This window comes from Schistocerca serialis, chromosome 3 (assembly GCF_023864345.2).
Source record: "Schistocerca serialis cubense isolate TAMUIC-IGC-003099 chromosome 3, iqSchSeri2.2, whole genome shotgun sequence".
Lineage (NCBI taxonomy): Eukaryota > Metazoa > Arthropoda > Insecta > Orthoptera > Acrididae > Schistocerca > Schistocerca serialis.
Window position 1 is genome coordinate 851,901,111 of NC_064640.1, and position 19,739 is coordinate 851,920,849.

Sequence of the window (19,739 nt, forward strand, 5' to 3'; positions counted from 1 at the left end):
GACGGAAGGAAGGAAGGAAGGAGAGATGTAAAGGTGTCTGGAGTTTCATACAAATGGAATGTATTTCACTGAGTGAACATTGTAGTTGATGGCAGTAAGGCATCTAGGACTATTAAAAATGAAAATTACATATGAGTCAGTTGGTTGTCTATGTTATTTCAAGGAACACATCAACCTATAGAAATTCAAGCAACGGATTGAAGGATATCCTTAAAAAACAAGATTAGTATTTTTTTCTTTAAAACTACCACTAGATCCAAGCTTTCCTACTCAATGAACAATTATTACAATTAACAGTCATCCAATGTGCATAACAAAGGAGGTCGTTAAAGTGGTGCCCTTGTGACCAGGATATTTGTACGTTTGGATTTTTGACAGTGTTTATGTTTCAGGTGATCAAAAAGCATATAATTGTGTTGCAAAGTGGAATGATTTTAAACCAGATATTGTTTGACATAGTAAATGTTGAGAAGTTTTGAATGACACAACACTACAAACATACATGGTTTTAAAAGGCTGAAGCATTATTACGAAAGTTGACACCACCTACCCAATCCAGGACAATAATAAGCTAAGTACCACTTAAAACATTTATTTTTGTACTTTCTCAGTGCAGTGTTGTGTGGACATTTTGACTGGCATTTTTTCTAGCATTGTTAATTTATGAACAAATTTACAACAAATGGATCATGATAAGAACAATGAAATAAATATGCCGAAGCTACCAGCTTCAACTAATGACTTTAAACAGGACAGAGCCAATAAAGACATGTTTCAAGACACATTAGACAATAGTCAATCAAAACAATTAAATGAAATCCATGCAGACTCGAAATTTTTAGACAGTAGCATGTTCGATTCGAGTCCAGACCGTGAGAAACAAGTACAGTTGCACATAGTGAAACAATGCTGAGTGAAAAACCCAAACAGTTAAATTTACAAGACATGTTTACTGTATTAATGTCATCAATGAAAAAAAGTGAGAAACTATCATTGATAGAGGAAAATAGTGAAAAAAAACCTGTCATCGATAGAGAAAAGTAGTGAAAAAAACCCTGTCATCGATAGAGAAAAATAGTGAAAAACTTGGAAAAGTTGATAGTGTCAGAATGCAATGTAATTAGAGCGGAGCTTAATGTGCAAATTTCAGACATTAAAAAAGACTTAGTTGGTGTGTTTTCTCAAGTTAAAGCTACAGATGAACATGTGAAAAAAGCAGAGGGGAAGTTAGAGGCTTCAGAATCAAAAATTCAATCATTAGAGACAAAACCGTAGGAAGTAGACAAGGATCTCAGATCTGAGATAGGTGCTGTTGAAGTCAGATGTAAAGATGCTGTTGGAGACACTAGTAAACAAGCTGTAAATTTTGTAAATAAGCTAAATGAAAAAATAAACAGTGTTGCCTCAGAAGTAGATAAAAATTTCAGAAGATAGCTGAGATAACAGACTCAAATCTGTTAGACTTACATAGTGATGTCACTATTATCAAGAAACAAGTACAAAAGTTACAAGATGGGGCTTATCTAAAAAAAATTCTGCAATGTAGGACACTCAAGCTTTCCTACTATGCCACTAAAATGTTTCCCTGATGACAAGCATTTTCATCCAGTTGATTTTATATGACATTGCCATTGTAGTTTTCTCCCTGGTATGAGTGATGAATTAAAAATTAAGTTTATTAAAAGATCATTAGAAGGGGAAGCCCTATCATGGGCCAACCAATTTGACTACAGCAATTTCTCCATAGATGAATTCGAAAAGTGTTTCTTGAAAAACTTTTGGTCTGACACTGAATAGGCACAGATAAAGAGTGAGTTTTTAAATGGTCCAATGTACAGGGAGCAGAATGGGGATATGAAAGAGTTTTGAAAAGACCAGATCATGAAACATTCTTACTTACACCAACCTTTTTCATGAATTAACTCAAATAGGTGCACTTAAGAGAAGGCTACCAGAAATAATTCAAATGGGGTTTAATCTATGGGACAGATGATTCTGTAGGCCAGTTCCTGAAATATGTAGAAAAGTTGGACAGGGCGTATAACAGGTTTGGCCAACACAGTACAGATTCCAGGAGGCTTAGCTGGAGTAACCAAAATTATAATAGAAATTCAAATAATAAAGACAATTTTAACCAAGGACATAACAACAACACCCTGGTGAGGAAAGACAGGAATCCAAATAATTTTAGCAATTATCAGGATGTAGCACCAAACCATGGGGACCAACAGTTTTACGAGAATAGAAATTCTGGGAACAGAAATGGTGATAGGAATTTTGAAAATAGAGGTGGACAGAGTACAAATAGTAACTAGTCCCCCCCTCCCATTGTGCATCACAACCACAGGTGGAAGCACAAGCGGCCAAAGACACTGCTAGCTAGGGCATAGCCACCTATGGTAAACTAACATATGCAAACAGCGACAAACGTCGGCAAGCCCCTGCATAACAGCAACAGTGACTGGCAACTACCAGCTGCTATTAGAGCCAACCAACAGGCCACAGCAGGGACACCGACGAACTCGCCCACAGATGCACAAACAATCTGCCAACATTCCCTCACACTGTGCCTCCGGTATATGACCTATCGGACACAAGATCGATAACAAACCTAACTGTTGCAGGTAGCTGATGCTGAACGAGGACTCTGTACCAGCACCCAGCGCCAGCCGCCGAACAGCACAAACACACAACATCAAGGTATTGACATGCATGATACCCACTACTAACAAACCCTATCCTTGCACAACCTATCACAGGCGGCAAGACAACCGCTACTGCTCTTACCGCCCGACCTAACTTTCGCAGAGGTTTTTTTCCCTTGGCTCTTGCCTTGGCACTTTTTTTTCCTCTGCCCTTCAAACTGCTACCCTTCATCAGATTTCGACCAATCTATCTCCAGATGAGCGCGTATTAATGGTTAATCCTAACCAGACGTATGCAAACATCGCAGTACCCACATGCTGCAGCACCTCACTTTAGTGAATACTAACCCTTATGCAGAGATGGCAGTAGACCTTTTGTGTTGGCCATCATGCCGGTGTGGGCGTGAAGGGGCTCCACCTCTTCTTGCCCCCTCCCATTGTGAGAGATAATGATAGTAGAGGTGATAGATTAAACTGAAACCCTCTCGGTTGGCAGAAACATTGGTGAACAATCATTTTTGACAGTAAACAGTAACATAAAACCTATACAACACTGATTATGTAAAATTCAGAGTGTTAACAGCTATTTGATTATTTTCTGAGTACAAAAGTAATCAGAAGGAGGTTTTTCTGTTTATGGTGAAAAAAGTTTCTCGATTATACCAAAAAGGTAAGGTAATGGAATTTTACAAAATGTACAAGTATATCAAAATAATTTGAGCACCCTGAGTAACCAGTAAACATGAAAGCATAAAAGGTTGTATAATTGCGAGATTAATGATACTAGTACACAGTGTGTACACAATTTTTCTACATCTACATCTACATCTACATCTACATCCATACTCCGCAAGCCACCTGACGGTGTGTGGCGGAGGGTACCCTGAGTACCTCTATCGGTTCTCCCTTCTATTCCAGTCTCGTATTGTTCGTGGAAAGAAGGATTGTCGGTATGCTTCTGTGTGGGCTATAATCTCTCTGATTTTATCCCCATGGTGTCTTCGCGAGATATACGTAGGAGGAAGCAATATACTGCTTGACTCTTTGGTGAAGGTATGTTCTCAAAACTTTAACAAAAGCCCATACCGAGCTAGTGAGCATCTCTCCTGCAGAGTCTTCCACTGGAGTTTATCTATCATCTCCGTAACACTTTCGCGATTACTAAATGATCCTGTAACGAAGCGCGCTGCTCTCCATTGGATCTTCTCTATCTCTTCTATCAACCCTATCTGGTACGGATCCCACACTGTTGAGCAGTATTCAAGCAGTGGGCAAACAAGTGTACTGTAACCTACTTCTTTTGTTTTTGGATTGCATTTCCCTAGGATTCTTCCAATGAATCTCAGTCTGGCATCTGCTTTACTGACGATCAACTTTATATGATCATTCCATTTTAAATCGCTCCTAATGCGTACTCCCAGATAATTTATGGAATTAACTGCTTCCAGTTGCTGACCTGCTATTTTGTAGCTAAATGATAAGGGAACTATCTTTCTATAGATTTGCGGCACATCACACTTGTCTACATTGAGATTCAATTGCCATTCCCTGCACCATGCGTCAATTCGCTGCAGATCCTCCTGGATTTCAGTAAAATTTTCCATTGTTACATCCTCTCGATACACCACAGCATCATCTGCAAAAAGCCTCAGTAAACTTCCGATGTCATCCAAAAGGTCATTTATGTATATTGTGAGTAGCAACGGTCCTATGACACTCCCCTGCAGCACACCTGAAATCACTCTTACTTCGGAAGACTTGTCTCCATTGAGAATGACATGCTGTGTTCTGTTATCTAGGAACTCTTCAATCCAATCACACAATTGGTCTGATAGTCCATATTCTCTTACTTTGTTCATTAAACGACTGTGGGGAACTGTATCAAATGCCTTGTGGAAGTCAAGAAACACGGCATCTACCTGTGAACCTGTGTCTATGGCCCTCTGAGTCTCATGGACAAATAGTACGAGCTGGGTTTCACACGACCGTCTTTTTTGAAACCCATGCTGGTTCCTACAGAGTAGATTTCTAGTCTCCAGGAAAGTCATTATACTCGAACATAATACGTGTTCCCAAATTCTACAACTGATCGACATTAGAGATATAGGTCTATAGTTCTGCACATCTGTTCAACATCCATTCTTGAAAACGGGGATAACCTGTGCCCTTTTCCAATCCTTTGGAACGCTACGCTCTTCTAGAGACCTACGGTACACCGCTGCAAGAAGGGGGGCAAGTTCCTTCGCGTACTCTGTGTAAAACCGGACTGGTATCCCATCAGGTCCAGCGGCCTTTCCTCTTTTGAGTGATTTTAATTGTTCCTCTGTCCCTCTGTCGTCTATTTTGATATATACCATTTTGTCATCTGTGTGACAATCTAGAGAAGGAACTACAGTGCAGTCTTCCTCTGTGAAACAGCTTTGGAAAAAGACATTTAGTATTTCGGCCTTTAGTATGTCATCCTTTGTTTCAGTCACAGAGTGTCTGGACATTTTGTTTTGATCCACCTACCGCTTTGACATAAGACCAAAATTTCTTAGGATTTTCTGCCAAGTCAGTACATAGAACTTTACTTTCGAATTCATTGAACGACTCTCGCATAGCCCTCCTCACACTACATTTCGCTTCGCGTAATTTTTGTTTGTCTGCAAGGGTTTGGCTATGTTTAAGTTTGCTGTGAAGTTCCCTTTGCTTCCGCAGCAGTTTTCTAACTCAGTTGTTGTACCACGGTGGCTCTGTTCCATCCATTACGATCTTGCTTGGCACATACTCATCTAACGCATATTGTACGATGGTTTTGAACTTTGTCCACTGATCCTAAACACTATCTGTATTTGAGACAAAACTTTTGTGTTGAGCCGTCAGGTACTCTGTAATCCACTTTTTGTCACTTTTGCTAAATATTTCGGGCGCTGATAACCTCACTGTTGTGCGCCCTAAAACACTAATCATCATCATCATCTTTTGCTAAATAGAAAAATCTTCCTACCTTTTTTAATATTTCTATTTATGGCTGAAATCATTGATGCAGTAACCGCTTTATGATCGCTGATTCCCTGTTCTGCGTTAACTGTTTCAAATAGTTCGGGTCTGTTTGTCACCAGAAGGTCTAATATGTTATCGCCACGAGTTGGTTCTCTGTTTAACTGCTCAAGGTAGTTTTCAGATAAAGCACTTAAAAAAATTTCACTGGATTCTTTGTCCCTGCCACCTGTTATGAACGTTTGAGTCTCCCAGTCTATATCCGGTAAATTAAAATCTCCACCCAGAACTATAACATGGTGGGTAAATCTACTCGAAATATTTTCCAAATTATCCTTCAGGTGCTCAGCCACAACAGCTGCTGAGCCAGGGGGCCTATAGACATATCCAATTACAATGTCTGAGCCTGCTTTAATCATGACCTTCACCCAAACTATTTCACATTTCGGATCTCCATCAATTTCCTTCAATACTATTGCACTTCTTATCGTTATAAACACGCCTCCCCCTTCACTTCCAGCCTGTCTCTGTGGTATACATTCCAATCTCAGTTTAGGATTTCATTACTGTTTACGTCTGGTTTCAGCCAACTTTCTGTCCCTAGTACTATATGGGCGTTGTGACCGTTTATTAATGAGAGCAGTTCTGGGACCTTTCTGTAGATGCTCCTGCAGTTTACTATTAGCACATTATTTTGTTATTCCCTGTTGCATTTTGCCTACTCCTACCTTGCTGCCGTCTCAGGAGGCGTCTTGTCGGGCCTAGGGAGGGAATTCTCTAACCTAAAAAACCCACATGTGCACTCCACACGTATATTTTGGTGAATATTGAGAAAGTATAGGGTATATATAGCTATTAGAAGAAGAATACACCTGAGATATTTAGTGTCATGCACTAGCTTGTAAAGTGTTTGTATAATGTAATAAGTGAAAGTACAGTTGCCTAGTGAAGTGTATTTGAAAGTAATGAAGTGATTGTAGGGAGTGTTACCTTTCTGACCCTTAACCCTTATGTGGTCGCGCGGCTATTCATAGTGTTAATAGTCATGCGGGGTGTTGCTAACACCCCAAATAATAGTGGCTATAATGACGTTGTTGTGCAGCATATCACTGATATGAATATGTTTACTTCACAAATGGTTATTTAGAATGTTATCTCCCAGTACATTATCATTTTATTTAATATTACTTTAGTATTAAACTGGGTTATTTGGAACATATGCAATAATTCCCATTTTCTTACAATATTTTGTTTAATTATTTATTTCTGTTATTCTTCATACTGTATTACAGGTGTAAGACATTATATTTATAAATGAACATTTGTTCAGTTAACTCATACAAACATTTTATGAAATCAGTCACTATCACTGACTGCAAGGGCCGCATTATCGTAACACTTTTCCCACACATTTCTCATGTGCTTTACACACATAACTTTCAAACATCGAGCACAGTGCAATTTAACTTTTATATCTTTACTCCGAGGACAAACTGTGCAGTGCCTGAGCTTAAGTCTTCTTTGTTCAGAAGGTGGTGCATTGTTGCTGTCTTCAATTCTTGCCATTTTTGCGGCTTTCTGTTTAACTTGTTTAGGCAGGGAGTGAGTGGTTGCTCTCTTGCACACTATGGGATTTACTGATGACCTTCTGACATCACGTAAAAACATTCTTCGGAAAATACTCTCATTGTTGTTATTTGCATATATGATGAAGGCGTTAATGCAAGCAATGTCGATCATTCGGAAAAATAGGGCAAGTGGCCAGCGTCTAGTTTTTCCTTGAGGTTGAATAAGTAGTGCACATTTCATCTATTGCGTCCACACCTGTTTTGGTCTTATTGTACATTGTTATAATTTCTGGTTTATTTTCCTCCACAGTATTAGTGTCAATGGCACAATCATGATACAAAGATGCAAGAAGAATAATGTTTTTGCCCTTCTTTGGCACATATGAAACTATGGTGATATCCTTTCTGAATCCAAAAAGGCTGTTTCCAAGTTCATGACCTCTCGTGCAAACAAAGTCTGGAGGGAGCTCCCTCTTATTCTTTTTAAGAGTTCTTCTACTTTAAGTTTCTTTTTCAGGAGCTCTTCAGACAGTGGTATGGAACAAAACCAGTTATCTAGTGTCACATTGCGTCCTGTACCTTCGATAGGCCGTACAAGTCTATTTACTATCACCTTAGGCGAGTTTGACAGTGCAAAGGGACCCTCTGGCTGTTTCCCAACATAGATTTCCATCCCCAAAGTATACCATGTTCTTGCGTCACATAAGGTGAAAATTTTCAAACCATATTCCACAGGCTTGCTTGGTATATACTGTTAGAAACTGCATTTGTCTCTAAATGTGACCAGTTGTTCATCCACTGTTGTATATTCAGACACCGTATAATTATTGACACAGTTTGACATGAATAATTCAAATACGTCTCTGAATGCAGCTAGGTGATCAAGTTCTCTATGATGTGGTCTGATTCGAATATCCTGAATCTCAAACAATGCAATTAGAAACGAAAGTGCTGTAAACTCATTGTTGCATGAAATATTGAAATTCCAAAACCATTTGTGTCCCATAAGTCTGCCAGGTTTTGGTGTCCTGTCCTGTAATGGCCAGCCAATAACAGAAGAAATTTTGATTTCTTCCTCATTTGTTGGTTTGGCATTACAGTCTCTTGTGAAATTTGATGCAATGTGTTGTATGTAAATATTTGTGCATGATGTAATCATTCTATGTCACTTATAAATATCGAAAAACAGTCCACAGCAGTTTTCACAGATTTTGCGATAGCTTTCACGCCAGGGAGATTAATGAGGTCTACACTTTTAATTCTTATGTTACAACTACGACAACTTTTCATCCATTTTGCAACCTTATCCTTTCCAATAAAAAAATCATGCTTGCTTTCATTATCTGCTGCACTTATTCGCTGTTCCAGTTCCATGTTGTCTTCATCCTCCATTTCTGTGTCACTGTGATGAGAGAGAACTTCGCAACTGTCTGTTTACGCCTCTTCCTCTTCTCCTCCTTCAAAAGTTTTATCTAAGACCTCTTCCAGAAGCTTGCACACTCTTTCTTGTTCTATTTCATAACAACCCATAGCTTTTTTAACTGCAGAGAGTGACAAAATACAAGCAGCTGCTACGGAACACAACTGTGCGCTTTCTTGCAGCACTGCAACATAAAGAGGCCTGCGGGGTACCAACACCACCCCAAGGCACATTGTTGCGTGTTTTCTTGGAACTTGCCCTTCCATTGTGGATTCTATTGGTACTGAAAGCTTTCATATTATGTCCTAGAAAGGTACCAAAGAACATGACGTTATACTCATATCCATTATGTAATAATCCATCGATAAGGATGACTGGGGTGTTCTGAACACCCTGCGCGGCTGCTTAAGGGTTAAGTTGAAGTAATATGACTGTATAAAGTAATGAGTTGTGCAAGCAATGCAGTTATTACATACAGTAAGGTAATAAAACATGTAAATAGTGTAATGTCTGTTTCTATTGTTAGAGGAAAATCTATACCAATTATGAGGTTGGTAGCCCAGTAGCCAGGTGACTAGCACGAGTTTTTGGTGTTCTCATTAAGATAAGACATTTTAGATTATAACAACATTTAATTTAGTACTGATTACATGGTAAATAGGTGTATTAGTGTGCTTTTTAAGCATACCTTTTTAGGTTTCATTTTTCTTTACTTAATGTAGCAGAAAATGTGAAAAGATGATACAGTCGGGTTATAGTCATATTTTCTGTTTACGTCTTGCTGCAGAAAATCTATAGAATTTCATTTAATTGTTATTTGCTATCTCCAGCTATTCAACTGTAGCATACCTCTTCATTATTTAACTCACATTTCCAGAGAGTAGCATAAAGTTTAAGTTGTTGTTACAGAAACTTTGCGCTGTTGTTTCTGTTTACATACAGTTGCGTATAGGCTAAATTTGTGGAATCATCTTTTCGTGTTTAACTGTAATTTAACTGACTTATTTTTAATAAACTATTACGTTTATCATAAGTGAAAAGTGCTTGACTTGCCATAGAATTGTTAGATCGGTGCTTTGGTGTGATGGGTGCTGTAGTTTTTTCCATGTGGGCGACTGTAGTGGCGTGGGAGCAGGGGAAGTAAATGAGACTCGTCAGTGGTTTCATAGGATATGTAATACAGATAGGAAAATACTATACCAGGAGGGGAAAATTGCCGCCCTTCAGGCTGAGTTAGACAAGACCACGGGAGATCTTGACACGTTAAGGAGGGAGAAGGGCGAAAAGAGGCGGGAAGTGGCAACAGGAAGAACAGGCCTAGAACTTTGTCTGACAGCTTCGTGGTGAATGTGGAAAATAGATTTGACCTGTCGCTTCAGTTAGAAGCTGGTGAGCCTTAAGCAGTCGTAGGTGTAGACAGGGCACAACAAACTTTCAGCATCAAATTGAAAATTAGGAATATAGGGAAATCAGTAAAGAGTAAGAAAGTGTTGTTGTTAGGTAGTTCCCATGGAAGAGGTGTTGTCCAAGTTTTGCAGGATGAACTAGGATCAGAATACCAGGTCACCAATTTTTTTAAATATAGTGCTGCTCTGGAGCAGGTGACAGAGGATTTAGGATCACTTTGCAAAGATTTCACTAAGGAAGACACTGTGGTTATAGCGGGTGGGCCAGGTAATAGTATTGACAGAGTTCCTGGGTACTGTACAGAGTGTGACCTGGCAAAATTGCATCAGCATCAAAGCATACTAATGTTGAGTTTGTATCTGTTCTTGGGCACCATGACTGACCTAATTTGAACTCCTCTGTCAGGAGAGTTAATTTTGAGCTGGAACAGCTGCTTATGTCAGGTGCAGGGTCACACATCTCTGTTGTTCCTGTCGGTTCTCTCGATATGTGGGATTATACTAGGCATGGCCTTCACCTCAACAAGAAAGGGAAGGATAAACTGATTGGGTAAATAGCAGGACAGTTAAAGGGGGGAGGCACTGTCATGAGTGATAAAATACCAGTGGTTTAGGGTTCAGAGAAGACCCTTTTTTAGGGTAGGGAGGACAGAAAGAAATCAAGTTTTAAGAGGGGTTAGGATTGAGACAAACCTTCAGTTTGAGAAAGAAACCAAAAAAAAAAAAAAACATAATTCTAGCTTGTTACATCAGCATAAACAGCTGTTGGTTAAGAATTTTCAACAATCAGCAGAAATCTCAACTCTACCAAATTTGAACTCTGCCAATGTGAAATGTCAGCTATTTTTATTGCATCAAAATATTCAAGGACTGAGAAATAACATTAATGAAGTAATTATCTGCATAGATGAATTAGAATCCTCAAACCCAGCTGACATAATCTGCCTCTCTGAAAATCATGTGACCACTGGTATAGTACTTTTAAGTGTTACAGGGTTTAGGTTAGCATCTCACTTTTGTAGAGCAGAAATGGAGAAAGGAGGAGTTGTCACAGTAATCAGGAACTGTCATAAATTTAAGAACATAGACATTCATAAATTTTTCTTAGAACGGCATATGGAAGCATGTGCAACAGAAGCAGAATTTCACAAACAAATCCTTCATAATATTAAATGTATATCGAGCACCTGCAGGTAAACTTTAATCCATTCATAAACCACACCAAATCTGTACTGGCCCAGTTAACAACCAAAAACAAAGAAATAGTGGTTGCTGGTGACTTCAGTGTAGATTTTCTTGAAGACTCTCCCAATAAGAACTTACGTGAGATAGTAAGACTATCATTCAACTTAATTCCCACTGTAAAGTTCCCAACTAGGGTAGCCAATTGCTCAGAAACAGCCATTGATAATATCTTTATAGAAAAGTCCAATGAACAAAATTATATTACAAAACCAATAGTCAATGGCCTCTCAGAGCATGACATGCAGTTCCTTCTGTTAAATGTTAATACTGAACAGGATATAAAATCTGTTAAATCTGAACTCAAGAGGGTAATCAATAAGGAAAAAATTGATTATTTTAGGACACTCCTCAGAGACATTCACTGGAGTGATGTTTGCAGTGCTCATGACATGAATGAAAAATATAACACTTTTGCTAATAAAGTGCTTACCTTATTTGAACACACTGTTCCCCCAAAACTAGCCAAGGTTAGAGCAAAGTCTACAAAGAAGTCATGGATGACTCAAGGAATAGAGGTATCTTGTAAAACAAAAAGAAAACTGTGTCTGTCAATCCAAAACAGTTCTGATGATGATGATGCTATAGCACATTACAAGAGATACTGCAAAATATTAAAGACTGTAATACGGACATCAAAGCAAATATATTACAAGGAAAAGATAGTCATATCAGATAACAAAATAAAGACAACATGGGATATAGTGAAGTGGGAGACTTGTAGAATCAGGTATGAAGCGGGACAAATAGCATTAAGAGTAAATAATACATTGGTGACAGATGTTTCAGAACTTTTTAACAAACATTTTATAACTGTTACTGAAAAGAGGGGGTTGCCAGGTTCTGTAGATGCTGCCATGGGATACCTTAGACCAGACATTTCAAGTAACTTCCATAATATGAATTTGACCCTCACTACCCCAACAGAAGTAATGTTCATTTTGGCCCACCCCATTACCCATGCAGTCTAACGCACTGCTTTCAGGGGGGGGGGGGGGGGGGGGGGGAAGGCATGCCAGTCCCTGGCACAAACCTGCCTGATGAATTAGTGTCAAAGTCCGGTATGCCAGCCAGTCTGTGGATGGTTTTTAAGGCAGTTTTCCATCTGCCTCAGTGAATGCAGGCTGGTTCCTCTTATTCTGCCTCAGTTACACTATGTCAGTGATTACTGTGCATAAACTCTCCCCACGTATGCGTACACCATATTTAGTCTACCACAAAAACATAAAACATTGGGGCTACACTCTGGTGTGAAGCGTTACTAGGGAAGAGGGTCCACTGGGGGACGAACCGCACAATAACTCTGGGTTCAGTGTGGGGCGGTAGTGGGGCGAGTGGACTGCTGTAGCCTGTTGTTGGGTTGTAAACCACTGAGGGCTATGGCAGGGATAAAGCCTCTCCATTGTTTCTAGGTTCCCAGTTCCACACAACACAATATGATACAATGTCCATCATAAAATCTTTAAAATCAAAAACATCTGGTGGGTATGATGAAATATCAACACAGTTAATTAAAGAATGTGATTCTGAGTTAAGTAAGATATTAAGCTACCTGTGTAACCAGTCATTCATCAGTGGAATCTTATCACAAATAACATACTGTCAAAGTCGCAGTTCAGATTTCTAAAGGGTTCTGATATTCAGAAGGCTATCTACACTTACAGTGAAAATGTACTTAATTCATTAGACAAAAAATTGCAAGTAAGTGGTATATTTTGTGATCTCTCAGAGGCATTTGACTGTGTAAATCACAATATCCTTTTAAGTAAATTACAATATTATGGTATAACAGCAAACGCTGCAAAATGGTTCAAATCTAATATCTCTGGCAGGAAACAAAGGGTGTTATTAAGAAAGAGATGTTTATTGAGCTATTAGGCATCAGCCAACTGGGAACTAATTACATGTGGGGTCCCACAAGGTTCCATCTTAGGGTCCTTACTTTTTCTTGTGTATATCAATGACCTCAATGTCTTCTGGGGTATTCTGTATTTGCTAGTATTGTACATCCACTTGTGATGTGATCTACTGTTTCTATTTGTTGTTTGCAAAGTCTGCATTTATCTGTTGTGGTATTGGGATCTTTAATAATATGCTTCCTGTAATATCTGGTGTTTATTGTATGATCCTGTATTGCAATCATGAATCCTTCCGTCTCACTGTATATATTGCCTTTTCTTAGCCATGTGTTGGATGCGTCTTGATCGATGTGTGGCTGTGTTAGATGATACGGGTGCTTGCCATGTAGTGTTTTCTTTTTCCAATTTACTTTCTTCATATCTGTTGATGTTACGTGATCTAAAGGGTTGTAAAGGTGGTTATGAAATTGCAGTGGTGTAGCCGATGTATTTATATGAGTGATTGCTTTGTGTATTTTGCTAGTTTCTGCTCGTTCTAGAAAGAATTTTCTAAAATTGCCTACCTGTCCATAATGTAGGTTTTTTATGTCGATGAATCCCCTTCCTCCTTCCTTTCTGCTTAATGTGAATCTTTCTGTTGCTGAATGTATGTGATGTATTCTATATTTGTGGCATTGTGAACGTGTAAGTGTATTGAGTGCTTCTAGGTCTGTGTTACTCCATTTCACTACTCCAAATGAGTAGGTCAATACTGGTATAGCATAAGTATTTATAGCTTTTGTCTTGTTTCTTGCTGTCAATTCTGTTTTCAATATTTTTGTTAGCCTTTGTCTATATTTTTCTGTTAGTTCTTCTTTAATATTTGTATTATCTATTCCTATTTTTTGTCTGTATGCTAGATATTTATAGGCATCTGTTTTTTCCATCGCTTCTATGGAGTCACTGTGGTTATTCAATATGTAATCTTCTTGTTTAGTGTGTTTTCCCTTGACTATGCTATTTTTCTTACATTTGTCTGTTCCAAAAGCCATATTTATATCACTGCTGAATACTTCTGTTATCTTTAGTAATTGGTTGAGTTGTTGATTTGTTGCTGCCAGTAGTTTTAGATCATCCATGTATAGCAAATGTGTGATTTTCTGTGGGTATGTTCCAGTAATATTATATCCATAATTTGTATTATTTAGTATGTTGGATAGTGGGTTCAGAGCAAGACAGAACCAGAAAGGACTTAATGAGTCTCCTTGGTATATTCCACGCTTAATCTGTATTGGCTGTGATGTGATGTTATCTAAATTTGTTTGAATATTAAGTGAGGTTTTCCAGTTTTTCATTACTATGTTTAGAAACTGTATCAACTTAGGATCTACTTTGTATATTTCCAATATCTGTAGTAACCATGAGTGGGGTACACTATCAAAGGCTTTTTGGTAATCAATGTATGCGTAGTGTAGCGACCTTTGTTTAGTTTTAGCTTGATATGTCACCTCTGTATCTATTATTAGTTGCTCTTTACATCCTCGTGCTCCTTTGCAGCAGCCTTTTTGTTCTTCATTTATAATTTTGTTCTGTGTTGTATGTGTCATTAATTTCTGTGTAATGACTGAAGTTAATATTTTGTATATTGTTGGTAGGCATGTTATGGGTCGATATTTTGCTGGGTTTGCTGTGTCTGCTTGATCTTTAGGTTTCAGATACTTTATTCCACGTGCAAGTGTATCAGGGAATGTGTATGGGTCTGCAATGTAACTGTTAAATAATTTAGTTAGATGTGAATGTGTTGAGGTGAACTTTTTTAGCCAGTAATTTGCTATTTTATCATTTCCGGGGGCTTTACAATTGTGTGTAGAATTAATTGCTCGGGTGACTTCATGTTGCAAAATTATCACTTCAGGCATTTGTGGTATCATCTTGTATGTGTCTGTTTCTGCTTGTATCCACCGTGCATGTCTGTTATGTTGTACTGGGTTTGACCATATGTTGCTCCAGAAGTGTTCCATGTCTGTTATGTTTGGCGGATTGTCTATTTTAATGTGTGTGTTATCTATTGTTTGGTAAAATCTCTTTTGGTTTGTGTTGAATGTTTGGTTTTGTTTCCTTCTATTTTCACTTTTTTTGTATCTTCTAAGTCGTTTGGCCAATGCTTGTAATTTCTGCTTCTTTTCATCTAATTGCTCTATTGCTTCTTGTTGTGAGATTTTACCTAACATTTTTCGTTTTTTGTCTGATATTTCATTTCTTATAAATTGTGTTAGCTGTCCGATGTCTTTTCTCAGTTTTTCTATTCTGATCTGTAGCCTGTGTTGCCATGCTGGTTTTGTGGGTTTCTTCTGTGTGTTGGTTTGTTCTGATCTCTGCCTAGTGTGTATATTTAGTGTAGTGAGTGCTCCTATATAAACCAGTAGTTGTAATTCTTCCATAGTTGTGTTTTCATTTATTTTGTTGTGTATGATTGTGTTGATAGATGTTATTGTTGTTTCGAATTCTGGGTTATTTGGTGGTCTATGCAAGAATGGTCTAATGTCTGTATTTGTGTCTTTGTATTCTAAATTCTGAAATTTTTCTTCTATATCTAACATGTGTGTTACTTCGAGTTCTATTTGTGCTTGTTCTGGTGGCTGTCTTAAGATTTCGTTTTCCTCCGATTGTTTAATTGATGCGTGTTGTTCTTTGTTTGTTTGCTCTGGGATGTTTGAGTCCATTACCGTATTTTCTTCTTCTTCTGATTGCACTATATTTTGTTCCAGTATTTGTTGTACTTGTTGTTTGATGTTTTCTAATTCTGACTGGGGTATCCTGTTAATTTTGATTATTACATGGATCTGATCAGCTATTTGTTGTTCTGTTAAAAATTTTAATTCCGGGTATCTGGTAATAAATGTTGTGTATACTTGTGATCTGTATCCAGTTGTGTTGGTTCGTAGGTTTGTTGCTTGGTAATAGCAGAACATGAGGTGTTGCTTAACTTCATCTGACCATCTCATCCTCTGTCTTTGTTTTCCTTCTAGGGTGTTTGCAGGAAGCATATCCTGCAAAACACCTCTATTTGGATTTAAATCATTTTCCAGTTGGCTAGCAGTGTTGTTAGCATTGTGGGTGGGCATAGGGTTCAAACAACGTCTCTGACCATGACGACGCTTGTCCGAGGCTTCTTTAGTTCTGTCCTGAATCAACAAATCACACTAAAAGGGGGGTTAGCCCTATTGGTGGTTTGTTCTTTTTGTCGCCTTTTACGACTGGCAGAACATACTGGAGTCCTACTCTTTTCCCGGGCCTCCACGGGGTTTATTATTATTATTATTATTATTATTATTATGGAGTATTTAGTGGAGTAATAAGGTGATATTATGAGGATAATAGGTGAAGTTATTATGTTGATACAATGAGGAGATATTTGATGTATTTAATGAAGTGTTGATGTACTACTTATTAAACGAGGAGAATGATGTTAGGTAGGGACTGGTTTGAAGTATCAGATGCAAGAAAATACTCAGTTAAATTTATGCAGAAAGGTTGATTCTATGTTAAGTGTGACATCTTTTGTAATTAGGCGACATGTCAGTAATCTGTGCACTGGAAAGTGATTAACTGTCTTAATGGTAATTAATGTGAAGAATGTGACACTTTAAAATAGGAAGTAAGCTGGAGAATATTTTTAGTGAATTAACAACTATACCTATACACCACTACATACTTTTACACCGTTGAAAGATAATGAGAAGTCAGAAATGTTTCTTTCTGAACTTATGAAATCTTTTTACTTATGCTGAATCATACAAGATAAGCCAGGAAAACACATCTGAACACTTGTGGGTAGATGTATTCAATACTCAAAAGGCTTTATAAATTGAACTACTTATTGTATCAGACTATTTACTTGAGACATATAACTGTTCTGTTACTGTTTCTGAAAATCTGATGAATGATGGGCGTTATATAGTTACTTTTCTGAAAACATGATGAGGTATATATTAAGTTTTTGAAACATTTTACCCCAGATGGGAGATTTATAATGAATTTGTTTTGTGCTTGATGTGCACCAAGTGTTAAAACCCAACAGTGACTTACTGACAAATGTAATGATCAACATTTATCTGCACAGAAATTCTAGTTTTTACGTTTTTTTTAACTGTTTCACCACAACCATATCCCACACAATGACTTTTAAATATCTAAGTGCTGTTACATATTTTCTTTGCTGTTTTGTTATTTATGCAAGCAACTATGAGTATGGGAGTGATTCTTGAATGATACTAACAGGTACAAAGGCTACTTTGCCATTGAATACTATACCCACACCCCATAAAAAATTGCATAACACTATCATTTTTGTAAATACCTTGAAGATACTGTCTGATAACTAGTAATATATGTATACTATTCTTTGTCTTTGAACTACTTGTAAACAGAAAGCACCATGCAATTTTATGTAAATGTCTATGATACAAAACTCTGAAACAAGCAAATCCTATAATCACTGAAATGCGTAAAAGATATCGGGCGAGTTATTGACATCTGTGGGCACTTGCTTCCCAAAATTTGATACATAATATCATCTGTGTACAGTATATAATTTTGTGTATTACCTTTGTGGACATTGTCCAATTCAATCCAGTTTTAAGTGAGAATTCAACCAGAAATGGTATGTAAATTTCAGACAACACCATGATCTGGAGAGGACATTTTCATTTTTGTGCTTTAAGTGTTAGTTACATGACATGTTCTATGGACATTTACCATAGTGTTAATAAATATGTTTTTTCATTGATGTTGTATATTATCCTTACCCACGAGTTGAACCAAATTGGTAGTGAACTGGGCTGTGTGTTTAAACACACTACATGGTACCCTCAACTGGACTTGAACTTAAATTGTCATAAAGAACTTTTAGTTGAGTGATAGATTTTACCATATGGTATCCTAAATTGAAGCTGTGCCATGGTAGCACACTGGACTTATATTTGAACTACTATACACATAATCTAGTATCCTGGAACTGAGTAGTGCTTATGTAGCACACAGAACTTTAACAAATGCCTTGACGTTTTAGTAGTGTCTATGCTGCACACAGTATTTCATGAACTACCGACAATGTGAAATAGTACTGTAGCCATGGTAGTGCCAAAAAGGTACAGAGGACTTGCTTCTAAGATATGGTATTGCATTTTTCTGTAGCAAAATTGGTACAGTAATCTACAATAGTGTAAATGGTATAGTATTTTACAGTTATGATGAAAGTAACAGAAAAGACTGTTTTCAAAATAGTATTAACTTTTCAAAAAATTTAGCAACTTTATGAAGTCAATTGACTAAGAAAACAAATCATTTATCTTAGTATTTTCTGCATCCAGGTTAAAATTTACAGATTGCTGAGTGTTAGTTTCAGGCTTGTTACCCCTAATGCATTAATATTTACTTTACAGTTTTTGTCTTAGTGTAAGTATTTTTCTTTAATATTACTAATCAGTAGTCATACAAAATTTATCAGCATTATTACATCTGAGCTTTTTTTTTTTTTTTTTTTTTTTTTTTTTGCGGGAAGTAACACATTCAAATTTATTTATTTATTTTTCAAGAGGAGTTAGTAGTTGCTTTTGCCTAAGGGTTTGCCAAGCATTCTTTTCACTTAAACTTCAAATCAGTTAAGAAGTCATTTTGATGTTTTTCTGGTTTCTTTTTGAAATGCAGATTCTGAAAGCCTTGTTTATCTTGGAATTTTCTCATGAAATATTTCACATATGTGATTAGGGAACATTGGAGTATGAAGCTGATACACTGAAAAATGTTGTTGGAAATATCCTTGGAGCTGTGTCCACACCTAAAAAATCAAGATCATCAGCAGTATGAAGAACCATCTGTCACCGCCCTCCAAATTCAGTGCACACCAGACACCTCCTTTTACCAGCCTTCAACTATTCAGGCCACAGAAACCTATGATGATATTTCATAAACACATGTGTTACTGCATGTTATACTTTTCAAATTTGTTAACATTGTGCATGCCTGCGAGACTTTCCCTCGCAGTGGAATGTGAGCGAAACTCTCAGGGGGCTGTGTAACGTGCAATAAGCCATTTGGACCTTGTATATTCACAAATTTATGATCTTATCCTTTTTTTATCTTATTTGAAATGTTTTAAAATCTGACAGTATAATATGTTGTGCTAACACAATTAACCACTGTGATTAAAAAAAAATCAAATTTCATAAAAATTACTGTACTACAAAAAGATAAATCTTTGTTTATGTGAATATATATTTTCATAATTGTTCTATTGTGGTGGTGATGATGACGACAATAAAAATTACTGTCAATCTAACACTGGTGGCTCACGCAAAATTTTACCGATGTGCTACAATACTACAAATATAAACAGATTTTGTTTCACTGTATCGTCATGACAGGATTGACTTAATATTGTTGTGATATTAGCTTTACATAATGAACTAAGCTCATGTATGATATTTGTATCTACATCTACATAGATACTCGGCAGTTGACCACATGGTGCATGGCAGAGTGTAGCCTTTACCAGTGGTAGTCATTCCCTTTCCTGCTACACTCAAAATATAGCAAGGGAGAAATGACTGTCCAACTTTGTGTGGACCCTAATTTCT